Consider the following 23,858-nt stretch of genomic DNA (forward strand, 5'->3'; position numbering starts at 1 on the left):
CCGGAGACGGCTGGGATGGGCTCCAGCACCCCCCACGACCCTAGTGAGGATCAAGCGGTACAGAAGATGAATGAATGAATGAATGAATGAATGAATGAATGAATGATATCAAGAAGCATGAGACCCTGACAGAAAAGAACATTATATATCATTCGGAGTAGACATCTTTGGTACAATTGAGGAAAGAGTGTCAATCACCTTCAAATTTTAGAAGAAAATCACCACGGGAAAAAAGAGGCACATTTAGGAAAAAAGGATTTCTGCATGTGGACTTCATTAAAACACAAAAATTATATTTGCCCCAATCACAGCAAAGTTTTTTTTTAATTCAAGAAAATGCAAGATATGGTGCTATGACCCTCACAGCCAATACTCCAAACTATACAAATGTTGAACACAACTAAACTGCTCACATTATTGTGGGCACTGGGATGTTGTTCATTTTTTCCTAAATGCACCAGAAAAAAAAACCACCCGAGTTTATTTGGATAAGACTTTCATTCCATCACAAAAGTCACAGGGGGATCAAAACTATGTGGAAAGTGTGTCAACTGTAAAATTAAATGACACCACTGCAAAAACTTTCTGGATCTAAAATGTCATCTGTCTGAGGGTGGGGGTGTTCACTGACCAGCACATAAGTGGGAAATATGAGTTCCATTCGGCCTGGGGGATGCACACAGTGAGTGAGTGTGTCGGTGCTTGTGTGTGTGTGTGAGTGTTGCGTGTAACTGAGAAGCTTGAGCACAGAGGTGGTAGACAGCCCCTCCCCCTCCCTCAGAGACAGTTTAGTCTGGAGGCAGCTGAAGGCCGCAGGAATCAAACCCACGGTCTGCAGATGTCTTCCACTGTCGAGAGGTGGGTAAAAATATTGTTTTGTTCATGCGTTGCAATACTTCCTGTCGCAATTCAATATCAATTGAGCAACTTCCCGTCACAATTCGTAATTGATTCAATAAATCTTCTGAATCCTGGCCAGTGGGGGATGCTTTGCATATGATTTGCATTGTATGGACGGAAGCCGCGCTCAACCAAACAACAAAGTCAAGCAGCAGCAGCAGCAGCCTGAAGCGAGCACACTATACTTTTAAATTAAAGGTTTGGGTCTTTTTTTTTTTTTTTTTAGTCCCCTGTAAATTTGCATGCTGTTGGTACACAGAAGATTGTGGCGTCGCTTGCTGCGTTCATATGCAAGGGCCATTGACCGTAGTGTAGTGCAAAACCAGCAGTTAAAGAAGATCATACAGAAACCTAAGCCATGATATGCAATACCAACACAAAAAACACATGTCAGAAGTCCACGTCCAGAAACAGACAGAGTTGAAAACAGCGGTTTTGGTGTTGTTTTACTTGCCAGTTGCCTCATACACGTGACAGAGGGACTTTGACCGCAAATGACCCCTAACGTTACTGTCACTTTTCATTTTATTGAGAGTTAAGACATTTACTGGCACTTCACTTTTTCAATAGGGCTGTCATCATGTTTTGATTTTCTTTTTGCATTTGTGTCATTCGTTCATATGCGCTGTTATTATGGTGCATCTTTTTTTGATTACAATTTCAAAGAATAAATAAACATTTTAGTTTACAAGCACCTTACCTTTTCAGTGTTAAACAAACCTTGATGTTTTTGACTACTACTCCATGATGCACAAATGTGTTAGATCCAAACTTTTATTTTCAACTACTGGACTGAATGGAATCCAACAAACTTTTATATCACTAAAGGTCTGAAATGCATGACTTAATTGGCATTACAATTCATATGCACATTCCTACTGTTGTCCACTTCAACCTGTAAAAAAACAACAACAACAACAACAACAAAAAGAGCACAATATTTTTAGTAGGTACTAGTTTTCCCTCATAAGACCACATTTGTAATGTCATGACATCCAAAATATTATGCAGATCACTTTTATGTCTTCTCGAGCTGAAGTGGACAAGAGTAGGAGTGTGCGTTTGAATTTTCATGGCAATTCGTCACCGTTTCAGACCCTGGGTGACAACAGAATGTGACAAAACAAGCTAAGAAACAATATCACAATGCTTGCCCCCTTCCCTCTATAATGTGGCCGGCCTGAGATGAACAAAAACCCTGACCCCAAACAGAGGCATGCCAATTTGTGGTAAAGGGCATCCCAAAAATATATATACATACAGTACTTATTTCATGACCGGTTATTTTAGGGCACTGATTTTTAGTGCTGACATGTTCTTCAAATGCTATAGGAGGAGGTAATGGAGGCCATATTGGGCATAATACGTCATCTGCAATCATGTTGCAACAGATGGAAAGTTTAGCTAAAAACACTGTGGCAGGTTATCTTTAGCCTGGTGTTGTTGTGTTGTGAGCTTGCAGAGCAAAGGCCCTCTTGAAATTGCTTTGCTTTGTCATTATTAAGCCACATAAAAATCCGGTAAGAGTGGCAGGCGCAACTGCTAATGTTTGTCTTGATAGCACCCGACCCCCCCATATTCGAGACCCTAAACATGCATGAAAACTCATGTCTTGTGTATTTTTCATAAGAGGCCCATGGGCCGCGGTTGTACAACCTTGGATCAGCTGAAAATGAGGGGAAATCAGATTTTGCTTTTTTATAGAGGCCACGTGAAAAACCTCCACCCACAGAATGCTCTCATAAGCAACCCTCTTACAGCTACAAGTGGTTTGAGGGCTGGATCTGCAGTGACTCCCAATTCAACTATCTCACAGGATGAATTTCCAGTCTGGTCCACATTGACCAAAAACTACACCTGGAACAGAGCCTACCCAGGACACATAAGATACAAGTGGGAACAAATAGAGATGGGATTTGTATTTCACGCCTTTATCTTTCTTGCTGTGTCCTCTGAAGATGATTGCTTCTGGATCTGGCACACAAACACGAACAGTGAGTTATGGAGATAACGATTTAATGAGAGTGCAGATGATGACATGGGGTCTGACTCAGCTAAACACCGTCAGACTGGCTCCAGTTCCAACAAGTTCAAAAGCCTCACCGCAGACCACTTTACAGGAAAAACAACCTGAACTTAAGCTATTGTTAACGGACTCCAGAACCACAGAGGATGCTTCAGATGGGACAAAATAGCTCTGTTCTGTTAAAAATTACACAATAATTCTAAATCATCAATAGAGCTGGAGTTACTGGAAACTATAATTAATAACATTAAAACCATATTTGCGCCTCCCAGTTTGGACAGTTTTGTGTTCATCTCATGGACATTTCTGCAGATGAAAGCATTCAGTCAGTGTTGACTTGGTGTCGACATGGTGGAAAACACCAAAAGAAAAAAAAAAAAGATGCCCAAGATTCAGGGTTGCTTTTAATAAAAAAAAAAAAAAAGAATAAAAAAGCACAAAAATAAAGTTTTATGCAACAACAACAAGCTATAGGTGGTATAGCTTGTGGACGGGAACCCGGGAACTTGTACATGTGAGTATGAGCTGGCTGGCGAATACAGTACTACTTAAGGTTGTTGTTTTTCAAATGTTTTTTTTTAAACTACTTAGCAGATGTAATAAACTCTACCATCTCTAGTTACAACACACGTGTGGTGTTTGTAGACTACAGTCCACACTGTAGTATATTCATTTTCCAAATGCCGCTTGTGTGGTTTCATACCTTTCCGTTTGGCTGACTAGTTTTCACGCGGCAAAATAGTCAGTATTCCCATCTAATTCATGAGAGTAACTTACAATTTCTCTAGTGACAGCATGACAAATGTGTTCAAGGGTAATTCAAGTCCAAAAAAGTCTGGCTAGAATATGTTCTATGCACCCCAGCTAGTCTAAACGTGGTATTCGGAATCATACTGTGTTTGTGGAAGATGAATGAAGCAGCACTATCCACCCGTATTAATCCATCCTACTTTGAAAGGTGGCGCTTTACAACTCAAATCTTGGCACACCATAGTGTTGGCTAGACATAATCAAAATGTCTATTTTTCCAAGACAAGGGTCTCGGAAACGCAAACATTTTTGATGCGATTTTGACCTCTCAAGGTATTTGTATCTAACAATTGAATTTACCCATTACACAACCCTAGGTTATCACATATTTAAGATCAGAGGTTATTTCTCATTCAAATGGCATCGCAGTAGCTTCCGACAATTAACAGCGAAAACTGTTGCATTTGATCATCCCACCGTAAATGCCTTAACCACATGGTCCATAGGGCGCTTTTTGAGGGACAGCCACTATTTGAAGAAATACAGTTCGCAATTGAGCAGCAGGACCTTTTGCTAAGGATGTCAAAATAACCAATGTGTAGCAACCTCTTGATTACAAGAAGACAAACACACAAAAGCTTGGCTTCTTCATGTAACAGCGTCCCATCAAGAAAAAAAAGATCTCCTCTATTGTTACTGTTTCGACTTCCTGTATCACTGCTCTAATTTGATTATTTCAATCCCACCTACATTGGGAGAAAATGTTGAACATTTACATTAGGAATAATGCTAACGCTAATGCCTCATGTAACAGCGTCACATCAAGAAAAAGATCTCTTCTATTGTTACTGTTTCAACTACCTGTATCACTGCTTTATTAGATTTGTTCAATCCAACCTACATTGGGAGAAAGTGTTGAACATTTACATTTAATAATAATAATAATACATTTCATTTATAAGCGCCTTTCAAAACACTCAAGGACACCTTACAATCAAAACAAGAACAATAAAACCACATAATAATGCTAACGCTAATGCTTCATGTAAGAGTGTCACGTTGGGAGAAAGTGTTGAACATTTACATTTGGAATAATGCTAATGCTAATGCTTCATGTAAGAGTGTCACGTTGGGAGAAAGTGTTGAACATTTACATTTGGAATATTGCTAATGCTAACGCTTCATGTAACAGCGTCACATCAAGAAAAAAAGATCTCCTCTATTGTTACAGGTTCAACTTCCTGTATCACTGCTCTATTAGATTATTTCAATCCCACCTACATTGGGAGAAAATGTTGAACACTGACATTTGGAATAATGCTAATGCGAATGCAATATGAGGCTGGTCCAACATAACTATATACATTACCACTAAGGCATTTTCCTTATTACAAGCCTGTGTCACATCATCGGTTTGATGTAGCGGTCATTCCTGCACTTTGGGGAGGGGAGCGTTACATACTGAAACATGGTGCCGCTCTAGCCACACGAGCGTCACATGACTCCCGAGTGAGACACTCTCGACACACACTTTCCATCTCCAGCGTCAGGAGCTCGTTGCGGTTTGTTTTGGAGCCGGTTCACGTGCACGGGCATGTGTTGCAGAACCCAAAAGGTATACGGCCAGAGAACACAGCCACTGTTCCAGACCTGCTTTCCACTGACGCACATGCTAAAACAACACCTCAGGCCTGCTGTTCTGGCTCAGCAACTTTTATATATCATTTCGACACTCAAAAGACAAACTTTGAGGCTAGGAATAAAATATTCCTTTGCAGAGACACGAGGACCAGCAGATGTTCTTCTTGGCCCATTTTGATTTTTGGCAGGAGCATCAGGCTGGACAGCTTTAACGTGGTCAGAGTTTAACAAATAATTATGCTGACAAAATAGATGCCTGGGCCCAACAATGTAACTTGCTCCCAACGAATGTTGCAGCAAATCAACACTGTGGATTTGGTCAACAAATGTTTCCGAAATCTTGAATTGTGTCTGCAGATATGGGAAAGGTAAAGTGCAATGTGCATACACACAAAGTTATATTTTAGCATACTCGCAACCCTTGTGAGGATAAACTGTCGAGAAGATGGAGGGATACTCTCAGCCAACAAATATAATAAACAAAATGAATCATCTTAAAGAATTAACATTTTTGGATTGCACACTTCAAAACATGGAGCACAGCTTTCCAAGAACAGAAGTTGGTGGAAAAAAAAACAAAAAAAAACATGTTCAGATACTGTGATGGGTTAGCCCATTAATGATGCTAACAAAACCTTTGGAGACTAACCTTGGTGGTCTGGCTCTACTGAGTAAAAACACACAAACATCGGCGATTGGGTCTTTAATATTGAAGGAAGATTTAAAACGATTAAGTTCTTTGATAAAGGCTGCAGTGAGCATCGTCTGAAAGAGGCCTGATTCCCAGCTGCACAACCTGCCCCTGGTTCTCCATACGGGCCGAAAGACATGAAAAGAGAAAAACAGAGAGAGAAAGAGGGGCTTGGCTTGAGTGGAGAGGAAAAACACAGAGGGGGAAAAAAAGAATAAGAAAAAAGAAATTAGACCCAATTTTCCAATGGGCGAGAGCAGCCAGAATGCCGCTCAATCTGTCTGGCATTAGATTCAACCAACTAAACTCTCAGCGTGTTCTTGTCCGGTGTCAACACAAAACGTGATAAGGTCACGCCCGACACCGGTGGGCAACGTTTAGTGAAGTTGGACAACGGTGAAGCCCACCAGTGGAAAAGAAGCAAGCCTTGTACCAAGCTGTGTGGCACGATGAGTGGAATGTCTCCTGGACTAACAACAAGATAACACCCCTCACCTCTGGCCCCTGCAGGGCAACAATTTGAGTTTCCCCAGTCGAAAATATTTGCTGTGGAGCCCCACAAAACTTAAATGTTCGAATTCTCTACTTTCAAAATAACAACAAAAGACTCAATGTAACTACTTGGTTTGGCAACAAAGTTCAATAAACAGAGAAAATAGAAGAGGACCTCATCTGGATACCCCATTAATGCTGTGCTTGTGTGTCATATGCACACACAAACAAGGCTGAGCCGTTGCGTCCCGCCAGATTCCTGTTTCAACAATAAACAACACAAAAGACTGCGGCAAGACACACAAAAACGCGCACGCACACACACACACACACACACAGACTCTTTTGAAGTACAAGTTATGCAAGTTCTAAAAGGCAAAAAAATGCAGCTGTTATGGCAGTCATATAAAAAAAATAATAATAAATTGGCCTCACGTGTGTGCAACAACAACACATTATGGTGTCTTGTGTGCTGCTGATCAGCTTGTATTCAACTTGAAAATTCAATTTTTCCACTCTTGAGGATGCCATATGAAAATAGACATACCTGTAACGGTTATTCTCCTAGAGGGCAGGTTAGGCTTGTTTGGTTTTCATGAGTCGGCATTCGGTTTCTTCCAAATGATTAATTTCGGGAGATGAATCAGAACAGTAAGGGTTACAACACAAAGGTTTCCAGAAATTAAATAAATAAATACTACTGCAGGTGTACAGTATAACCGTCAAGATTGAATTTTGCCTCACAGGAAATGTATTTCTTTTCCATGGTTAAATTGTCACGATCAAGGTGTAATGTAGATGCTTTTTTTGTGTTGTTGTTGTTTTTTTAATTAATCACACTGTGACATTAACTATCATAGCACCAAGTGTAAAAATAAGTTAGCGCAAAAGCTTTTTAAAACTTTTTGGACAAAAATATATGAAAAGGCGAGTCATGTTACATTCTGTGATGCTGCATGTGATCACAGAGTCTAATTTTTGCTTTAAACGAGACTTCCACATTGGGAATAAAAGCAAAGAAAAAGCAAAACGCACACTCCTTTGGTGTTCTGAATTGAGCTCTTTTGAGGTTGCACTCCATTAAAAAAAAATACCTAGACGAATTCACCAACTTTCAAATAATTGCCATTTCTGCAACCTGGCTTGTTAATGAGAGAGACAAACTACCGGTACTTAAAAAACATGTAAAATAGAAAAGATGCAGCGGTTGCTCTATATGTGGATAAAGCTTTGAAATGGACTGAATGAGAATAAATAAACATAATAGACAAAGTTATGGAAATTCTATCAAGTAAAATACATATTTTAAAAACGGAATTTAACATACTGGTCAGTTGTATTTACAGAACCACCATCATGTCTTGAAATATTTTGCAAAACATTACCAACCATGTTTAGCAATTCAAATGACAAAAAGTAAGAATAAAGTTTGGGGATTTTAACAGTTTGTTGAAACCAAATGCTCTAGGGAAAAAGAACAACAGGTTTTATTCAGAAAATGTACTGTCGAGCAACCGTCTTTTCTCTGCAGGTGTAAAACAAACTTGAATAACAACTGAAACGGCCACACCCACAAAAAATATATTTACAGATAAAACGAATTATCTTCTCCATTATGTAATCCTTCAGAATTATTTTGAGAAATAAAGAAGAAAGGACTCACATACCCGAATTTCTAAGATCAAGAACACAAAGGTCATCAATGCCCTTAATATTGACCTTGAGTGGAAAAAAACCCAAAACACTGCAATAAAGTTTATGCTCACAAAACTGTAAATAAACAAACGAAAAATGATGACAATGACGCAGTTGGCAATGTTAGATTGAATGTTGCAATTACTTTATATGGACCTGTTATTTTGTGCTACAAAGAATATACAGTAGATGATTAGCTTCCCATTTCATTCTTCTTACGCAAATCGAAGAACTAGGGCTAGGGCCCGATACGTTTTTGTATGAACGCATTTATATCGGAAAACAATATCCACTGCTGACTTTCTTTTGCCATCGAAAGAAAAGTCCCAAACCTAAAAACCGAAATTAAGCCTTGGAAAGCATCCCTTGGCCTCCGAATTTAATATCTGCTCACACCCTCTCCTCCAGCTTCACCCCTGGGATGAAGAGGAATTTCCTGAAAGGAGCAGGAATTACTTTTCCACACAGAACAGACGCTGACACAAACAGAGAAAGAGAGAGTGATAGAGACAAAAATGTCAGACATTGACCTGCTTTGACCTGTTACGACCACCAGAGGAGCCAGCAGAACAAGAATGACCTGCTGTCCCATGAATGAGTCGCTGACAGAGAAAGTGCCACATCGGTCATGGGACTCTGAGAGCAGATGTATGATTCCCGAAGTAGGCGTCAAACTGCCTGGGAGGTCAACCGTTATTCTTGCACGAGTGGAAAAGTCAAAACGACTAAATATACCACCAAGCTTTACCTATAATAAAGTCTATTAACGAGTAAAGAAAGGAAATTGCATACCAGCCAATCGTGGCCAGGAGCATTTATTTACACAAATGCAGAATGGGGAGGAATTCATTGGTATAAACTCAAAGAAGACCACAATAACAATAGAAAGTATTTTTTTTAAAGAGACGGGGAGATTGAGTGATGTAGCTCCACAGAACATAAACATGGATGCACACAACATTGTAGAACACTAATTGTTTTTGACACTGTCCATGTGTCACGTAAGACCTTTCTGATGATTTGATTGGGAAAAAAATGCACCCGAAGTGTGTGCGTGTGTGTCTGTGTGTGTGGGGGGCCGGGGGGGGTGAACTCTCCGTAACTTCCACTAACAGCCCAGACTAAACTTACCTCCTCCCAATATACGAAAGCTAGTCCCTCAACCATTGTGGATCTCTGCACCATACTCCCTTGACATCAATTCCAATTTAAACTCAGCCTTAGTTGCACTTTGAAGCAACTTCGGGTATTTCAGAATATGCAAAAAAAAACGGCAAATATGTGAGTTTTTCAGCAAATAGCTGGGGACTGCTTAGACTGGAGAAAAAAAACTGCAACAAAAATATACATGTATGAAGAGTGAACCACGAGTATACTGTAAACCAGAGGTCACCAGGTAGCCCTAAAAATTGCTTATCATGATGCAATGATGTAGAAGTGATCATTTGAAAATGATACTGGTAGAGATTTGTTGAAAGTCTTTATTTCTTTCCTAAATATTGTGAGAATTGACTAACATAATCAGTGTCTTCACATAAATTAATACACAAGTGACAATAGATATTTTATATAGAGGAGAATCCCCGTTTGATTTGATTTGAAGTTTGAATCAAACGTGAAGGATTATGTTAAACGTTAGGATATACCACCATTCTAAATGGACTATTCCTGAAACTAGCCAGTGTCTGCATGACCCAAGTAACAAGCCCCTGCAGGCCAGTGACCTCACTGCTTAATTATCATTTAACACATTTTTGTAGTGCCCAATGCCTCGAGTGGAGCAGGCGAGCCGGGCACAGTCGTCGAGCAGCCTTGGACCTAAAAAAGTAGGGCAGCAGGGATTTTTATACTCCAGTTAACTCTTAACACTACTGGGACTGGGTTATGCCCCACTTTGCTGCAGCACGGGGATTCCTGTCTGGCTGAATTATTACACATCACCTCCGATGGACCAAGTTGGAAAAATGCTGGCCTAGTCTGAACAACTGTACTTTTAAGTTTATAAAGTAATATTTAAACCAAAACCATACACATTTAAAAAAACTGAACTATGATTTTCTTGAAATATCCAGTTATTTTATTCCATACACAAGACACTGGACTGGTCTGTCTTTTCGATTATTTACAAATTTGCACAACTGTGCAAACAAATAGAGATGTTATGCTCTGTCTTTGTTATGTTGGCTGTAACCTGATCTGGTTTTATTTGGTCATTCTTCAGTTTGCAACGACATGAGATAGGTACACAGAAGGGACATGTATTTGATGTCCCCAGGCAAGCTGCAATATTTTCTAGTTTTTTTAGATGGGTGGAGCAAAATTCACACCTGAATGAGGAGTGTATTGATGAAGGTGTATGATTGCAGGACTTTGACGCAGCTACGCAGTCCATAGGTCTCAGTTTATTCTTCCAGGCCTAAATACAGTACACTGCTCCTGACTGCTAATGTTGACGTCACACTGAGAGCCTGCATCTATTATAAATCTCACAACAGTTCGCATGTAAGACATTTCAATGACAACTGGAAGGGGGTCAGGGGAGGAACTGGAGGCACGCCCATATGTGCGTCATGTCTCACGCGTGCCACGCCTTGCTCGTGTCCGCCTCTGCACGCCTGGCTGGCCCAATGGGCTGAGACAGCAAAGCCAAAGCAGGCCGGCTGTGGAGGGACTGGCAGCGGGTTGCGGCTGCACGGCGATCCTGCGTATCCGAATTCAGCCAGTGTGCGTGTGCGCGTATTTGTGTACCGCAAGGCCCTTTGGGCAACGGTGCCTGGTATAACAGCGTACATGGGTAGGAAACAACGTCTATGTAAAATTGAAATATTTGGGAAAGACAGAAGGTATCCATCTATCGCTCCCATCCGCTCCTGAACCCTTTCCCCGTTTTTACGTCCATGTATACACGGAGGACGCGGTGCACATATCACATGCAGCTAGTAACAGGATTAATTAGCTCTTTTTAAAAAACCAACAGATGATATTTAAAGAAACAGAGTCAAGTTTGGCGCAGCGTGAAGGGCGATTCAGTCGTTGTAAGCAGTCTAATTGGATTTTAAAAAGGAGAGAACAACGAAGCGTACATTGACACAGATGCTGTGAGGTGAGCGAAGATTCGGCTACTTACCGCGAAGATTTAAGCTCAGATTTAGGGAGACAAAATCTGCAGCCAGGACGGGAGACGAGCGGTGGGAAACTCCCGCAGGACAAGGGCCGAGGCTTCAACCGGTTTAGTTCCCGGTTTTCGCGGACACCTCTTCCCCGAGACGGACCCGTTTTCCCCTCTTAGCCGCTTGCCACACTGACGAGTAGACCGTAGTCTCGAACGCCGCTGATGCTGCGGGCAAGTTAACGGTTAAGCTAGGTGTGCGACTTCTGGGTGAGGTTTTCAGAGTAAAAGGACAGAAAAAAAATCCACCACTGCAAGACAAACGCCGTCACTATTAACACGTTCACAATTATCTTTAATTTGCTCTTGTTCCCTTCTCCATAAATGTCGTAGCTGTTCATTTGACGTATAACCCCCCATTGGTTAAAATCAATTGACGTACTTCTTTGAGCCAGAGCCTTAGTGCAGTTCATCAACTTCTTTGTTTACCCAAGAACATTTTTTCATGTCGGTCTATTTTATTTTGAAGTTTAAATCCCACTCTTCCGATTTTCCGACCGTGGCTTTCACCATTTCATGTCTCAACAGCAGATCCCGAAAAAAAAATCCCCGGGCACGTGTGTCTACTGTTTTGCGCGTTCACGGCTTCCCCATTTCGTGTCCTGCCCCAAATATAAATTTTATTCTATTCTGTTCTATTCTATTCTACCTTCACCGTTATCCAATCGCTTACCCCCAAATTCCCTCGTGGCTATAATATAAACTCCAATCAGTTTGACTGTTCTTTACATATTAAAGCCTGACCCCTAGTGGTTCATCGTGGTAAATGCAGTTTCAGGACAGTTGCTGCTCCCTTTCATCCAGTAACGAACAACTCAGTGCTCTGCAAAATACAATACAATACAAATACAAACTACAGTACAATCCAGTGTAAGGCCCTGCACTGAGAAGGAAGAAATTACTGCACATTTGTCAATAAAGTTATTCATTCATTCATATTCTCAACCGTAGGGTCGCGGGGGGGGGGGGGGGGGTGCTGGAGCCTATCCCAGCTGTCAGGGCACACCCTGAATTGGTTGCCAGCCAATTGCAGGGAACAAAGAGACAAACAACCATGCACGCCCACACTCACACCTAGGGACCCAGAGCACCCCAGAGAAAACCCATGTAGGCCCGGGGAGAACATGCAAACTCCACACAGGGAGGCCGGAGCTGGAATTGTACCTCTGCACTGTGAAGTCGAGGTGCTAACCACTGGACTACCGGGTCGCGCAAAAGAGTTGTATTCAATTAAATTCAATTTGTAACTTGGGTCACAATAATGAAGTACCTTCGGTTCCTTTCTGAAAATGAATTACTGGCATGTCCTGTTTCCTCAGTCCCTTTTACATCTCACCCTGTTGAATTGGGCCTCCTGGCATCTTATCTAAAGCCAACAGTCTTGAATTTGGGTTTTAAATTGGACGAGCAAATTTGCGCTGCTATTAAATCTATCTCTTTTTTTCCATCCTCGGCAGGTGGTTTAAATAAAAACCTCACCTTTCAAAGAGGCATTCAAAGCATGTACCTTTGTCCCATATCAGCTGCATAACTGTAATTTGCATTTAATTTTATCAGTCCTCCTTCAAATGTCTCCAGTTGGTCAAAAATGCTTCCTCTCACCTCTGAACTGGAACTCATCGGAGGGGGTATTTACTGTAACTGCAATTCTGGCGTCCCTTCACTGGCTCCCTGTAGAGTTCCATTTAAGAATATGTTATTTGTCTTTATTTCTTGAAATGTGTCACGTTCTGCCCGAAGCGATAACAGATCGCTCCGTGCAGAACAAGGAAGTAAAGGGTTGGATCCCCGGAAAGCAGACAACGAAAAAATCTTGTCAAACAAAAAGTGTCTTTAATGACAAAAAACAGAAAGAGCCCGACAGGGAAAAACGGTAACAGAAAACGCTGATCAAATAAGGATCAGGAAAAAACAAAGAAGGAAATCAACTGAAAACGCTCGCGGAAAACAAAACGCGAGGAGGGCCTGAATTGGCGAAGAAAAATACAACAATCCACAATTAGAGCAATAACGCGTATATCGAAAGAAACGGCCGTAAGGCGAGAAGGCAAAGAGTCAATTGTAATAGCGAAAATGGAGCACGAGAGAAATATGGCACGGCGTGGAATTCTCCGGCAGAGAATGAGCTGCCAGAGCCACTTGATAAAGGCCTGATAATCACCCTGGAAATTAAGAACAGGTGTGCAGTAGGCAGAGGGAAAAACCCGCCACCTGCTGGCAGGCACGGAACGTGACAGTACCCCCCCCTCAACGGACGCCTCCCGGCGGACCCCCCGGTTTGGATGGATGAGAGGTGTGGAAGTCGCGCAGAAGGGACGGATCAAGGATCCAGGAGCGAGCCACCCATTGCCGCTCCTCCGGCCCGTAGCCCTCCCAGTCGACCAGGTACTGGAAACCCCTGCCCCTGCGCCGAGAGTCCAGGATGGCACGCACTGTGTACGCTGGACCACCATCGACCACCCGCGGAGGTGGAGGCGGCGTAGGAGAAGGAGCCAAGTCACTGGAAGACACGGGTTTGAGTAGGGAGACGTGGAAGACGGGGTGAACCTTCACGGTGGGTGGCAGCCGGAGCCTGACTGCAGCTGGATTGATGACGGCCTCGACCTCGAATGGTCCAGTGAATCGGGGTCCCAGCTTCGCCGACGTGCCGGCCAGGCGAAGATCCCTCGTAGCCAGCCACACCCTTTGTCCCACCACATAGGAGGGCGCCGGACGCCGCCGACGATCTGCGATCTGCCGGTTCCGGGTCGCAGTGCGGGACAATGCAGCCCGGGCCTCTCTCCACATGTGATGGGCCCGCTTAAGGTGGTGCTGAACGGAAGGGACCTCCACCTGCCCCTCCTGTGATGGGAACAGTGGCGGCTGGTAGCCGTAAGCTGTCATGAACGGTGATCGGCCGGTTGCGGAGGAGACGAGGGTGTTGTGTGCATACTCCACCCATGGTAAGTGGTCGACCCATGATGCGGGACGGTGGAGGCACACACAGCGGAGGGCCGCCCCCAGATCCTGGTTGGCGCGCTCCGCCTGTCCGTTGGACTGGGGGTGGTAGCCGGAGGTCAGGCTGGCAATAGCTCCGAGGGACCGGCAGAACCGCTTCCAGACGCGAGACACAAACTGGGGCCCCCGATCCGACACAATGTCAGTAGGAATGCCGTGGAGGCGGAAAACGTGTTTAACCAGGAGGTCGGCGGTCTCCAGCGCCGACGGCAACCTGGACAAGGGCACAAAATGAGCCGCTTTGGAGAAGCGGTCCACGATCGTGAGCACGACCGTTCGACCCCGGGAGGGGGGAAGGCCCGTAATGAAGTCCAAAGCGATGTGGGACCAAGGACGAGGCGGAATGGGCAACGGTTGGAGCAATCCTGCCGGAGGTTGATTGGAAGACTTGCCGCATGCGCAGGAGGTGCAGGCCTTGACGAACTCCGTCACGTCGCTCCGGAGCTTCGGCCACCAGAACCGCTGGGCGACGAGTTGCACCGTCCAGTTCACCCCCGGATGACATGCCACCTTGGACCCATGTCCCCACTGCAGAACTTCAGACCGCAGGGGCGGAGGCACGAACAGCCTCCCCGCTGGACACCCCGCTGGTACCTGCCCCTCCAGGGCAGTCTGGATACGTTGCTCAATCTCCCATTGGACGACCCCCACGATGCACTGAACCGGGAGGATGGTTTCCGGGGGCCGATCCCCTCCCGTGGGGTCGTGGAGACGGGAAAGGGCGTCGGGCTTGGTGTTCTTCGACCCGGGGGAGTGTGTGTGAATGAAATTGAATCTGGTTAGGAACAAGGCCCACCGGGCCTGACGGGAGTTTAGTCTTTTTGCAGTTCGGAGGTAAGCGAGGTTCTTATGGTCAGTGTAGACCGTGAACTGTTCCTTTGCCCCCTCGAGCCAGTGTCTCCACTCTTGCAAGGCGGAGACAACAGCCAACAGCTCACGGTTGCCTACGTCGTAATTGGCTTCGGCCGCAGTGAGTCGACGGGAGAAGAAGGCGCAGGGGTGCAGCTTCTGGTCGACCGGAGAGCGTTGGGACAGCACCGCCCCCACCCCTGAATCCGAGGCGTCCACCTCTACAATAAAGGGAAGATCGGGGTCAGGATGTTGAAGTACGGGGGGACTGGTAAACGCCGCCTTTAAGTTTGCGAATGCAGCATCCGCGGTATGGTCCCACTTAAATGGGGTCTTAATAGAAGTAAGGCGGGTTAAGGTAAGCGCCTTTTGACTATAGCCGCGGATAAACCGTCTATAGAAATTTGCAAACCCCAAAAAGCGCTGCAGTTCCTCGCGGTTAGTAGGGACCGGCCAGTCTTTGACTGCCTGCGTCTTAATGGGGTCTGCTCGCAACCTACCCCGTTCAATAATAAACCCCAGGAAGGAGATGACGGGGACATGGAATTCACACTTTTCTGCCTTGACGAAGAGCCGGTTTTCTAATAGACGCTGTAGCACCAGCCTAACATGTTGTTGGTGCTCGTGTAATGACCGGGAGAAAATCAAAATGTCGTCCAGATAAACGAAACAGAAAATGTTTATCATGTCCCTTAAAACGTCGTTGATGAGGTTTTGGAATACTGCAGGAGCGTTAGTAAGCCCGAAAGGCATCACCAAATACAGTGCACTCCGCTTAATAGAACACCGGTTAATAGAGTAATCCGCTTAATAGAGCAAAAGGCTCTGGAACAGATTTGCCTAATGCAATTTCCTATAAAGATACTCCGCTTAGTAGAACAGATCTCCGCTTAATAGAACAGGCCGTAAGCAATGAACATTGTAAACTAGTGGTTTTCGAAGTGTAGCTATCGCGATACTGTACCACTATCGCGAGAAAACGCGGTAGTTCTAGCCGTATACAGTAACAGGTAGCACGCGTCACTCCACACATAGACACACGCACGTCACAATGGCTTCAACTTCATTCAAGAGACGAGAGAGAGACGAAGTGTAGCTATCGCGATACTGTACCACTATCGCGAGAAAACGCGGTGGTTCTAGCCGTATACAGTAACAGGTAGCACGCGTCACTCCACACATAGACACACGCACGTCACAATGGCTTCAACTTCATACAAGAGACGAGGGCTATCACCTGCGGATAAGAAGGACATACTCAGACGATACGATGCATTGCCGGATTCTCAGAAGGTACGCCTGCGGTTTCCAGGACTTCCCTCTTATCCAGCGCATTGAGCGGGAAGTCAACCGCAAAATTACGGACTCCTGTTTCCAGACAAAAGTAACGAAATTTTTCTCGTGATTTGAGATGTTTGACTGAAGTTGATTAAAGTTGTTGTTTGATTAAAGATATGGACGTCCACAGTCGAAATATCTCTTCTAACTCGTCAGCAGGGGGTTTTCTGCGTGCATAACTTGGTCGTCGACGTGTCTGAAGGTGTACCTAATAAAGTGTCTCCGGTTAATAGAAACCCCGCTTAGTAGAACAGAAGCGCTTCGGCCCAATGGTGTTCTATTAAGCGGAGTGCACTGTACTCGAAATGGCCCAGAGGGGTCTTAAAAGCGGTCTTCCATTCGTCACCCTCTCTGATACGGACCGAGTGGTAAGCGCTGCGCAAATCTAGTTTTGAGAAGACTGTGGCGGATTGCAGTGGGGCAAAGGCGGAATCCAACAAAGGTAGTGGGTATCTATTCTTTATGGTTATGTCGTTTAACCCACGGTAGTCGACGCAGGGTCGCAGGGTCTTGTCCTTTTTACCCACGAAGAAAAAACCCGCCCCTAACGGTGAACGTGATGGTCTAATGAGACCTGCAGCGAACGAGCTGTTGATATACTCCGTCAACGCCTCGCGCTCAGGCTGGGACACCTGATACAGCCGCGAGGTCGGCAACGGAGCGCCCGGCTGCAGGTCTATAGCGCAATCGTAGGGGCGGTGTGGGGGCAAAGAACACGCGCGATCCTCGCTGAAAACCTCCTTGAGGTCCCGATAGCAATCCGGCACTCCGTCAAGGCAGATCTCCTCGGGGGGTGTGACACGATCGTACCCCCCGACGGCTGACTGTAAGCAGTGTTGATAACAGTATGGGCTCCAACTATCTATGGCTGGGCGCGCCCAGGAAATTACGGGGTTATGTACCTTGAGCCAGGGTAAACCGAGGATGATAGGGGCGTTACGGGACCGCATTACGAGGAAGCGACGGTGCTCGACATGGTTACCGGAAAGTTGGAGCTTCAATGGCTCTGTTCTATGTGTAACGACCGCCAGGAGACGCCCATCGAGATCACGAACCCGCTTCCTATCGATTAGTTCCTCCAGAAAACAACCCAGTTCGGATGCGAGATCAGTGTCCATCAGGCAGTCATCCGCCCCTGAGTCAGGGCCCGAACCCGCCTCGACCGGGACCCACCAAATATCTCCCTATTGAGCTCCAGTCTGTTGGGGTGTCCCGGTCGCATTTCGATACGGTTAGACTCGGGGGGTGACCCGCGGGATCGTGACTCACAGTACTCGGGGTGGGCGTGAAACGACGATCCTGGATAGCTGGTAGTGGCGTGAGGAGATGGTGGGACGCTGTCATTCGTCGCCCGATCGCGGAGACGACGACTTCTTCCCTCCATACCAACGTCTTTACCTCCCAGTTGCATCGGTTTCTCCGTGGGTGCTGTCTCCCGGACTCGGGAGTGGTCACCGAGCCTTGCAGCCCTGAGTACTCCACGCTGTTCCTCACGGTGCGCAGTGCGTCGGAACGGAAACCGATCTCCTCCACGCTCCCTCAGGCGATTGTCCATGAGGAGGGCGAGGTCGATCAGCTCCTCCAGGTCGGTGCTGTGGTCGCGGGTAGCCAGCTCGTCCTTGAGTTGCGTGTTCAGGCCACGGCGAAACAGTCCACACAGTGCTCGATCGGCGTGTCCGCTTTGTGCTGCCAGAATCCGGAACTCGATGGAGTAGTCCGCGACCGATCGTTCTCCCTGGTGGAGGGCGAGTAGCCGACCCTCTGCCTCTCGGCCGCGCACGGGATGGTGGAACACCCGGCGAAATGCTGTCACGAACTCAGGGAACGACGATCGGAGATTCGGCTTGGCGTCGCTGGTCGCAATCGCCCATGACGCCGCCGGACCTGTCAACAAACTCATAACATAGGCCACTTTGGCGGCATCATTAGCGTAGGCAGACAGCTGTTGGTCGAATATGAGTGAGCACTGGTGAAGGAAGTGACCACACTGCCCATGCTCACCCCTGTAACGAGGGGGGTGTGGAAGCGATGGTTCCCTCGACATAGTGGTATGTGAGGGGGGCGCTTCCGGGGTGGTCGGACGGCCCCCGGAGGGAGGGCGTCTCCGTTCCTCCACCCGCACTAAACGAGGTTCGAATTCGTCGAACCGATGAGCCAGCATGGAGACCGCGCCTCGGAGTTCCGAAATGGCTTGGCCCTGCTGACTCATCTGTTGCTCTTGTCGGGTAAGAGCGGACAATATTTTCTCGATATCTGCGGGATCCATGGTGGCCGGAGAATTCTGTCACGTTCTGCCCGAAGCGATAACAGATCGCTCCGTGCAGAACAAGGAAGTAAAGGGTTGGATCCCCGGAAAGCAGACAACGAAAAAATCTTGTCAAACAAAAAGTGTCTTTAATGACAAAAAACAGAAAGAGCCCGACAGGGAAAAACGGTAACAGAAAACGCTGATCAAATAAGGATCAGGAAAAAACAAAGAAGGAAATCAACTGAAAACGCTCGCGGAAAACAAAACGCGAGGAGGGTCTGAATTGGCGAAGAAAAATACAACAATCCACAATTAGAGCAATAACGCGTATATCGAAAGAAACGGCCGTAAGGCGAGAAGGCAAAGAGTCAATTGTAATAGCGTAAATGGAGCACGAGAGAAATATGGCACGGCGTGGAATTCTCCGGCAGAGAATGAGCTGCCAGAGCCACTTGATAAAGGCCTGATAATCACCCTGGAAATTAAGAACAGGTGTGCAGTAGGCAGAGGGAAAAACCCGCCACCTTCTGGCAGGCACGGAACGTGACAAAATGGGCTCATACCTTTCCTCTCTATGCTCCTCCCCTACCTGCCCGTAGCCTGAGGTCAGTGAACCAGCTACTGGAGGTACTGAGGACGAAGTGAAGGCTAAGAGTTAATCGGGACTTTTCCATTGCTGGTCCCTCCCTTTAGAATGACCTTCAACGTCAGGTTGTTTTTTATGTTATGAATTCATTCTTTAAACTGTCTTTGTTTCCTCCGACGTTACATTACAACAACATGCCCACTCTGTCACAGTGAAATACCAATGGCTATTTTATATACATGGTGGGCCAATAAAATGTTAGCAGTTTTTAATCATATGCAGGTTTTTGAAATGACGATGTATTACAAATAAACAAATAAATACCGGTACATAAGGATTTACAGATTTGGAACAGAAATATTAAATTAACATTTGTTACCACTTTGTCTTTTGTTTGATATTATGGTCAATCCACGCTCATCTTCCGGAGATTACAGCTGTAACGAGCACATTGTTAAAACACTTTGTTAATTTATAAGGCCAATGTGCACTTGGCACCAGGATACTGGGCTCTCCTATCTCAGGGTGTTAACGTCACCAAGGTGTTTAAAAGGCTCTTCCATGGAAGGGCACTGGGCCTGAATAAAATCCGCCCAATATTCTTAAAAGCCTCTTCAGGCCACTACAGAGCTTGCTGATGAGCTGATCATTTGAATCACGTGCGTTGAGATACATCCATCCATTTTCTGAACCGCTCAATCCTCACTCGGGTTGCAGGGGGTGCCGTAGACCATCCCTTCGGGCAGTAGGCGGGGAACACCCTGAACCGGTTGCCAGCCAACTGCAGGGCACACACAGACACAAACAAAAAAACATTCGCGCTCCCACCCACATCCAGGGACAACAGGGATCGAAAACAGGTAGGATATGGCTCTTTAGGAACCGGAGTTCCCTAAACCAGATTAAAAGTATTTTCAGCCTCATCCTGGTGCAAATTACAGTGTAATCTTAAATTGGACTGCTCATGTCCTTTTATGGAACATGGATGGTGATTATGTTGCACAGTATTGATTTGCAGTGTTGGGTGAGTTACTTCCAAAAATAATATACAGTATTTCATATTGCTGGTTTCTTGCATTTAAAAGTATAACTTTTCTTTACAATTTGCCATTCGTGCCAAACTCCAGTACTCAAGAGCCACTACCTTGCATGTTTTATATGTTTCCCTCCTCCAACACACACCTAATTTAAATGAACAGGATAGTGATAGATCATTGATTTACAATTATTCGTCTCACAGCGGAAACAGACAGAGAGACGGACAGGCTATAGGAGACAAAAAAAAATAGGAGAAAAAATATCACTTTGTAAAGAGATCCAGATCCGACCTGAACGCATCTTTTTTTTTCTTTATTAAACACACACACACACACACGCGCGCGCACACACACACACACACACACACACACACACACACACACACACACACACACACACAATCTAGAATTCAGTCAGTTGGAATTGTTCTTACTATACGGGGACAAAGGTTCGAGATGAACTGAATAAAAAATCTAAACAATAAACGAGTACCGCACATTTCTTATTTCATGGGGCATAATGTAGTTCGACCAACTGAGTGGCCGTAGAGTGACATCATCGGCCAGCACAGGACCTTTGCCCAGATTTATATTAAAAAAAAAAAAGCCCTCCACCCAGAGCCAGACTAATTTGCATTTACTCGGTAACGGTCAATCAAAGTGATCCTCATTTTGCAGACGACAATTCATTTCATTTTATTGTTTATTTGAAAGGACGGTGCACACTGAAGAACACTTGTACAATTCCTGTGGAGATGTGCCGAGATAGCATACAGCTGAGCCCATTTACATTCTACATTTTACATTCTAAGAACTGACAAGAATAGCAGTTGAGAAATGGTTTGTGTAGACATGTCCTGACCCTTTCCCAGTCTTTTGCTCCCCTGCATATGATTGTGCGCTCATACACCACTCGCCTTACTCTTGATTATCGTTTGTAATCATTTGCTTCGGGCAATGGTTCATTTCTTTATGCACACACGACACCACCTGGTGGCCATATGTATAATTACATGCACCTGGAGCTGGCCCACACAACGTGTGATGATGCACTGATGCATGGCAAACCTGTCGAACATCGGGAGTAGTTCCTGAATCAGTCACGTGGTACATCTGCCAGCGAGGCTTTGAACTTCTGGCAGGTGTAGCTCCTCCCCAAATTGAAGCAAGCCATCATACACGAATTGCGGAAACGCCCCTTTCATTACTTGATACATACACATTGGAAGTCTCGCCACGTCTCGGAAAATCACTTCAGAAGTTTAAATGTATTTAAAGTATGTGAGAGGTGTACAACTACATTTAAAAGTTTTTGGCCTCTATGTTGCAGATTTTTGTGGATCGCGGGTGGCTTTGGAGCTTTTCTCTTGAGATAAATGGGATTTATTAATAGATAATTATGGTCTAAATATGAATGCTTAAGTGGGTTTCTAGTGTAATCTTAATAAAATTTTCACCTAAAGTACAAGCGTGCAAAACTGAATTAAAGGTTAACATTGTCTCACATCCCTGAAAATGGCTGGCGACCGACCACCACTGGGTGTCCTGCGGCTCTTTCTCAAAGATGGTGAGGTATGCTCCACTGGACCCATGATCATAATATGGAGAAACGTTATAGAAAATTGATGGATAGCTGTCTCAATCACTTTAAGGTAGTGTACGTGCTGAAAACAGCTACAATTAGTAATTGCAGTCATTCCAGATTGTCACAAAAGATCCAACTGTAGACAGATGGTTATCACTGGAGAGGATTTTAGGAGGTACAAAGGCAACAATAGGAAATACAAAACCTTCAATCAGTACCTGACTAATAAGCACAGTAGCGTCCCATGCGACAGTGGAAACAATGTCCAAATGTCACGCTGTAGTACTTTAATGCAAAAGATCTGCAGCAATTGCGTGACCTGTCACTACTGTCTGCCATGTTGGATTTTCATCAAGGCAGATCAAAAGAGATTTACTGTAGCTATCGGGTGTATGGATAGTATGACTCTACTCTCTGTGAATTTGCATGAAGTCGTGGAAGCCAAGGTATATATTGCTGGTATCCAGCGGAATCCGTGCCTCTCCGTAACTTTTCAGGAAACCAAAATAACTGTTGAGTCATTTGCATTATCAAAAGAGCAAGCCATTTACAAATATATAGCAGTCAAACATTTGTAAAAATGACACTTGTGGATGGACTAACAATGTCGATTTGTGGAGGAAAAAAACATTTCATTGACTACATTTTGATTTGGGAGGTTTCAGTCTGACACTTGACCTTCTTCCCGAAGGTAGGCAAAACTTTCACATGATGGTAATTGAGGGAAAAAAAAAGCCTCATAAACTTGGTTTCAATTTGAGTTTTCTCTTTCATATTGTTGAAACGTGTATTTTGTGTGGTGTCTTGCGGCCACATGTTCTACAAGGCCAGTCAGGTTCATTGACATCCTTTTTTTTTTTAACATGTTTTGGTTAAAGTGGGTATCGAGAGTTACAGTGACAAGATGTATGTGACTTTTTGGGGGTTTGTGAGTAGTACAGCTGACTCTGCTGTCAGCTGCTTGACAAACAATAGACCTGTTTTCCAAACTGTATGTATGTAAATAAGATGACATGAAAAACCAAGTGTTCTTGAAGGAATTAGATTGCATTGAGGTGTTTGTGTGAAAAGTGAATGTATGCATTATATATGTCCATGTAATGTATATATGTAAAAAAAAAAACTTCCCCAATGTGAAAGACAATGTCTCACCGATTTATGTGATTACAGAGCTGCAAAAAAAAAAAAATCTCCAGGGTTTCCCTATCCGTCCATGTCCACTCATTTTTGTCGCAGGCCACATTGTAGTTATCATTTCCCTTTGAGGGCCGTTTAGAATTTAGGGAAACCATATAAATGTTTCATCCCTTCCACATATTACATACAGAGCACACAACAATTTGATGAATAATTAGTTTTAAAATCAGAAATCAATAATAATGACTGTTATTGTGGATGACATATGACAATTTGAAAATTTGGTTCAGACTTTAGGAAGCATCACATTTGACGTGCTTGACTTGCTTTCGTGGGCCACATAAAATGATGTGGTGGGCCAATCTGGCCCACCGGGCCTTGACTTTGACACCCGAATGCTCTACAGGAAATGTACTGGAGTATGTGATGTTCATTGTTTTGTGTCCATATTCTTCTGTCTTTTTTGCTGCCATGTTATTTTGAAAGTGGCCCAAAGACTCTGACATACCACTGAACATCTGAACATCCATCAGGTGATGAATGCTATCCATCTTTATGAATATCGCGCTTGAACGATGCTGCAGCTGTAACGACGCGCTTTACAGAATATTTGAAATAAAATAACAAAAATAATACAGCCGAACATATAAACTATTTGTCAGTTTCAAAATGAGGATAAAGCATTTCCTTTGACCACAAATGTTATTACTATGGGTT

The 23,858-nt window shown here is 44.6% G+C and overlaps 1 protein-coding gene across 3 annotated transcripts in view; it reads right to left on the bottom strand.

Annotated features, from left to right (window-relative positions):
- Positions 1–11,539, bottom strand: part of raph1a (Ras association (RalGDS/AF-6) and pleckstrin homology domains 1a) — a 57,394-nt gene extending 45,855 nt beyond the window's left edge. For all 3 annotated transcript variants that reach the window (XM_052081828.1, XM_052081829.1, XM_052081827.1), the window contains exon 1: positions 11,323–11,539. The gene's annotated coding sequence lies outside the window, so the exon portion shown is untranslated. The remainder of the gene's footprint in view (positions 1–11,322) is intronic.
- Between the last annotated feature and the right edge of the window lie 12,319 nt (positions 11,540–23,858).

Source organism: Hippocampus zosterae, chromosome 12 (assembly GCF_025434085.1).
Source record: "Hippocampus zosterae strain Florida chromosome 12, ASM2543408v3, whole genome shotgun sequence".
In the NCBI taxonomy this organism is placed as follows: domain Eukaryota; kingdom Metazoa; phylum Chordata; class Actinopteri; order Syngnathiformes; family Syngnathidae; genus Hippocampus; species Hippocampus zosterae.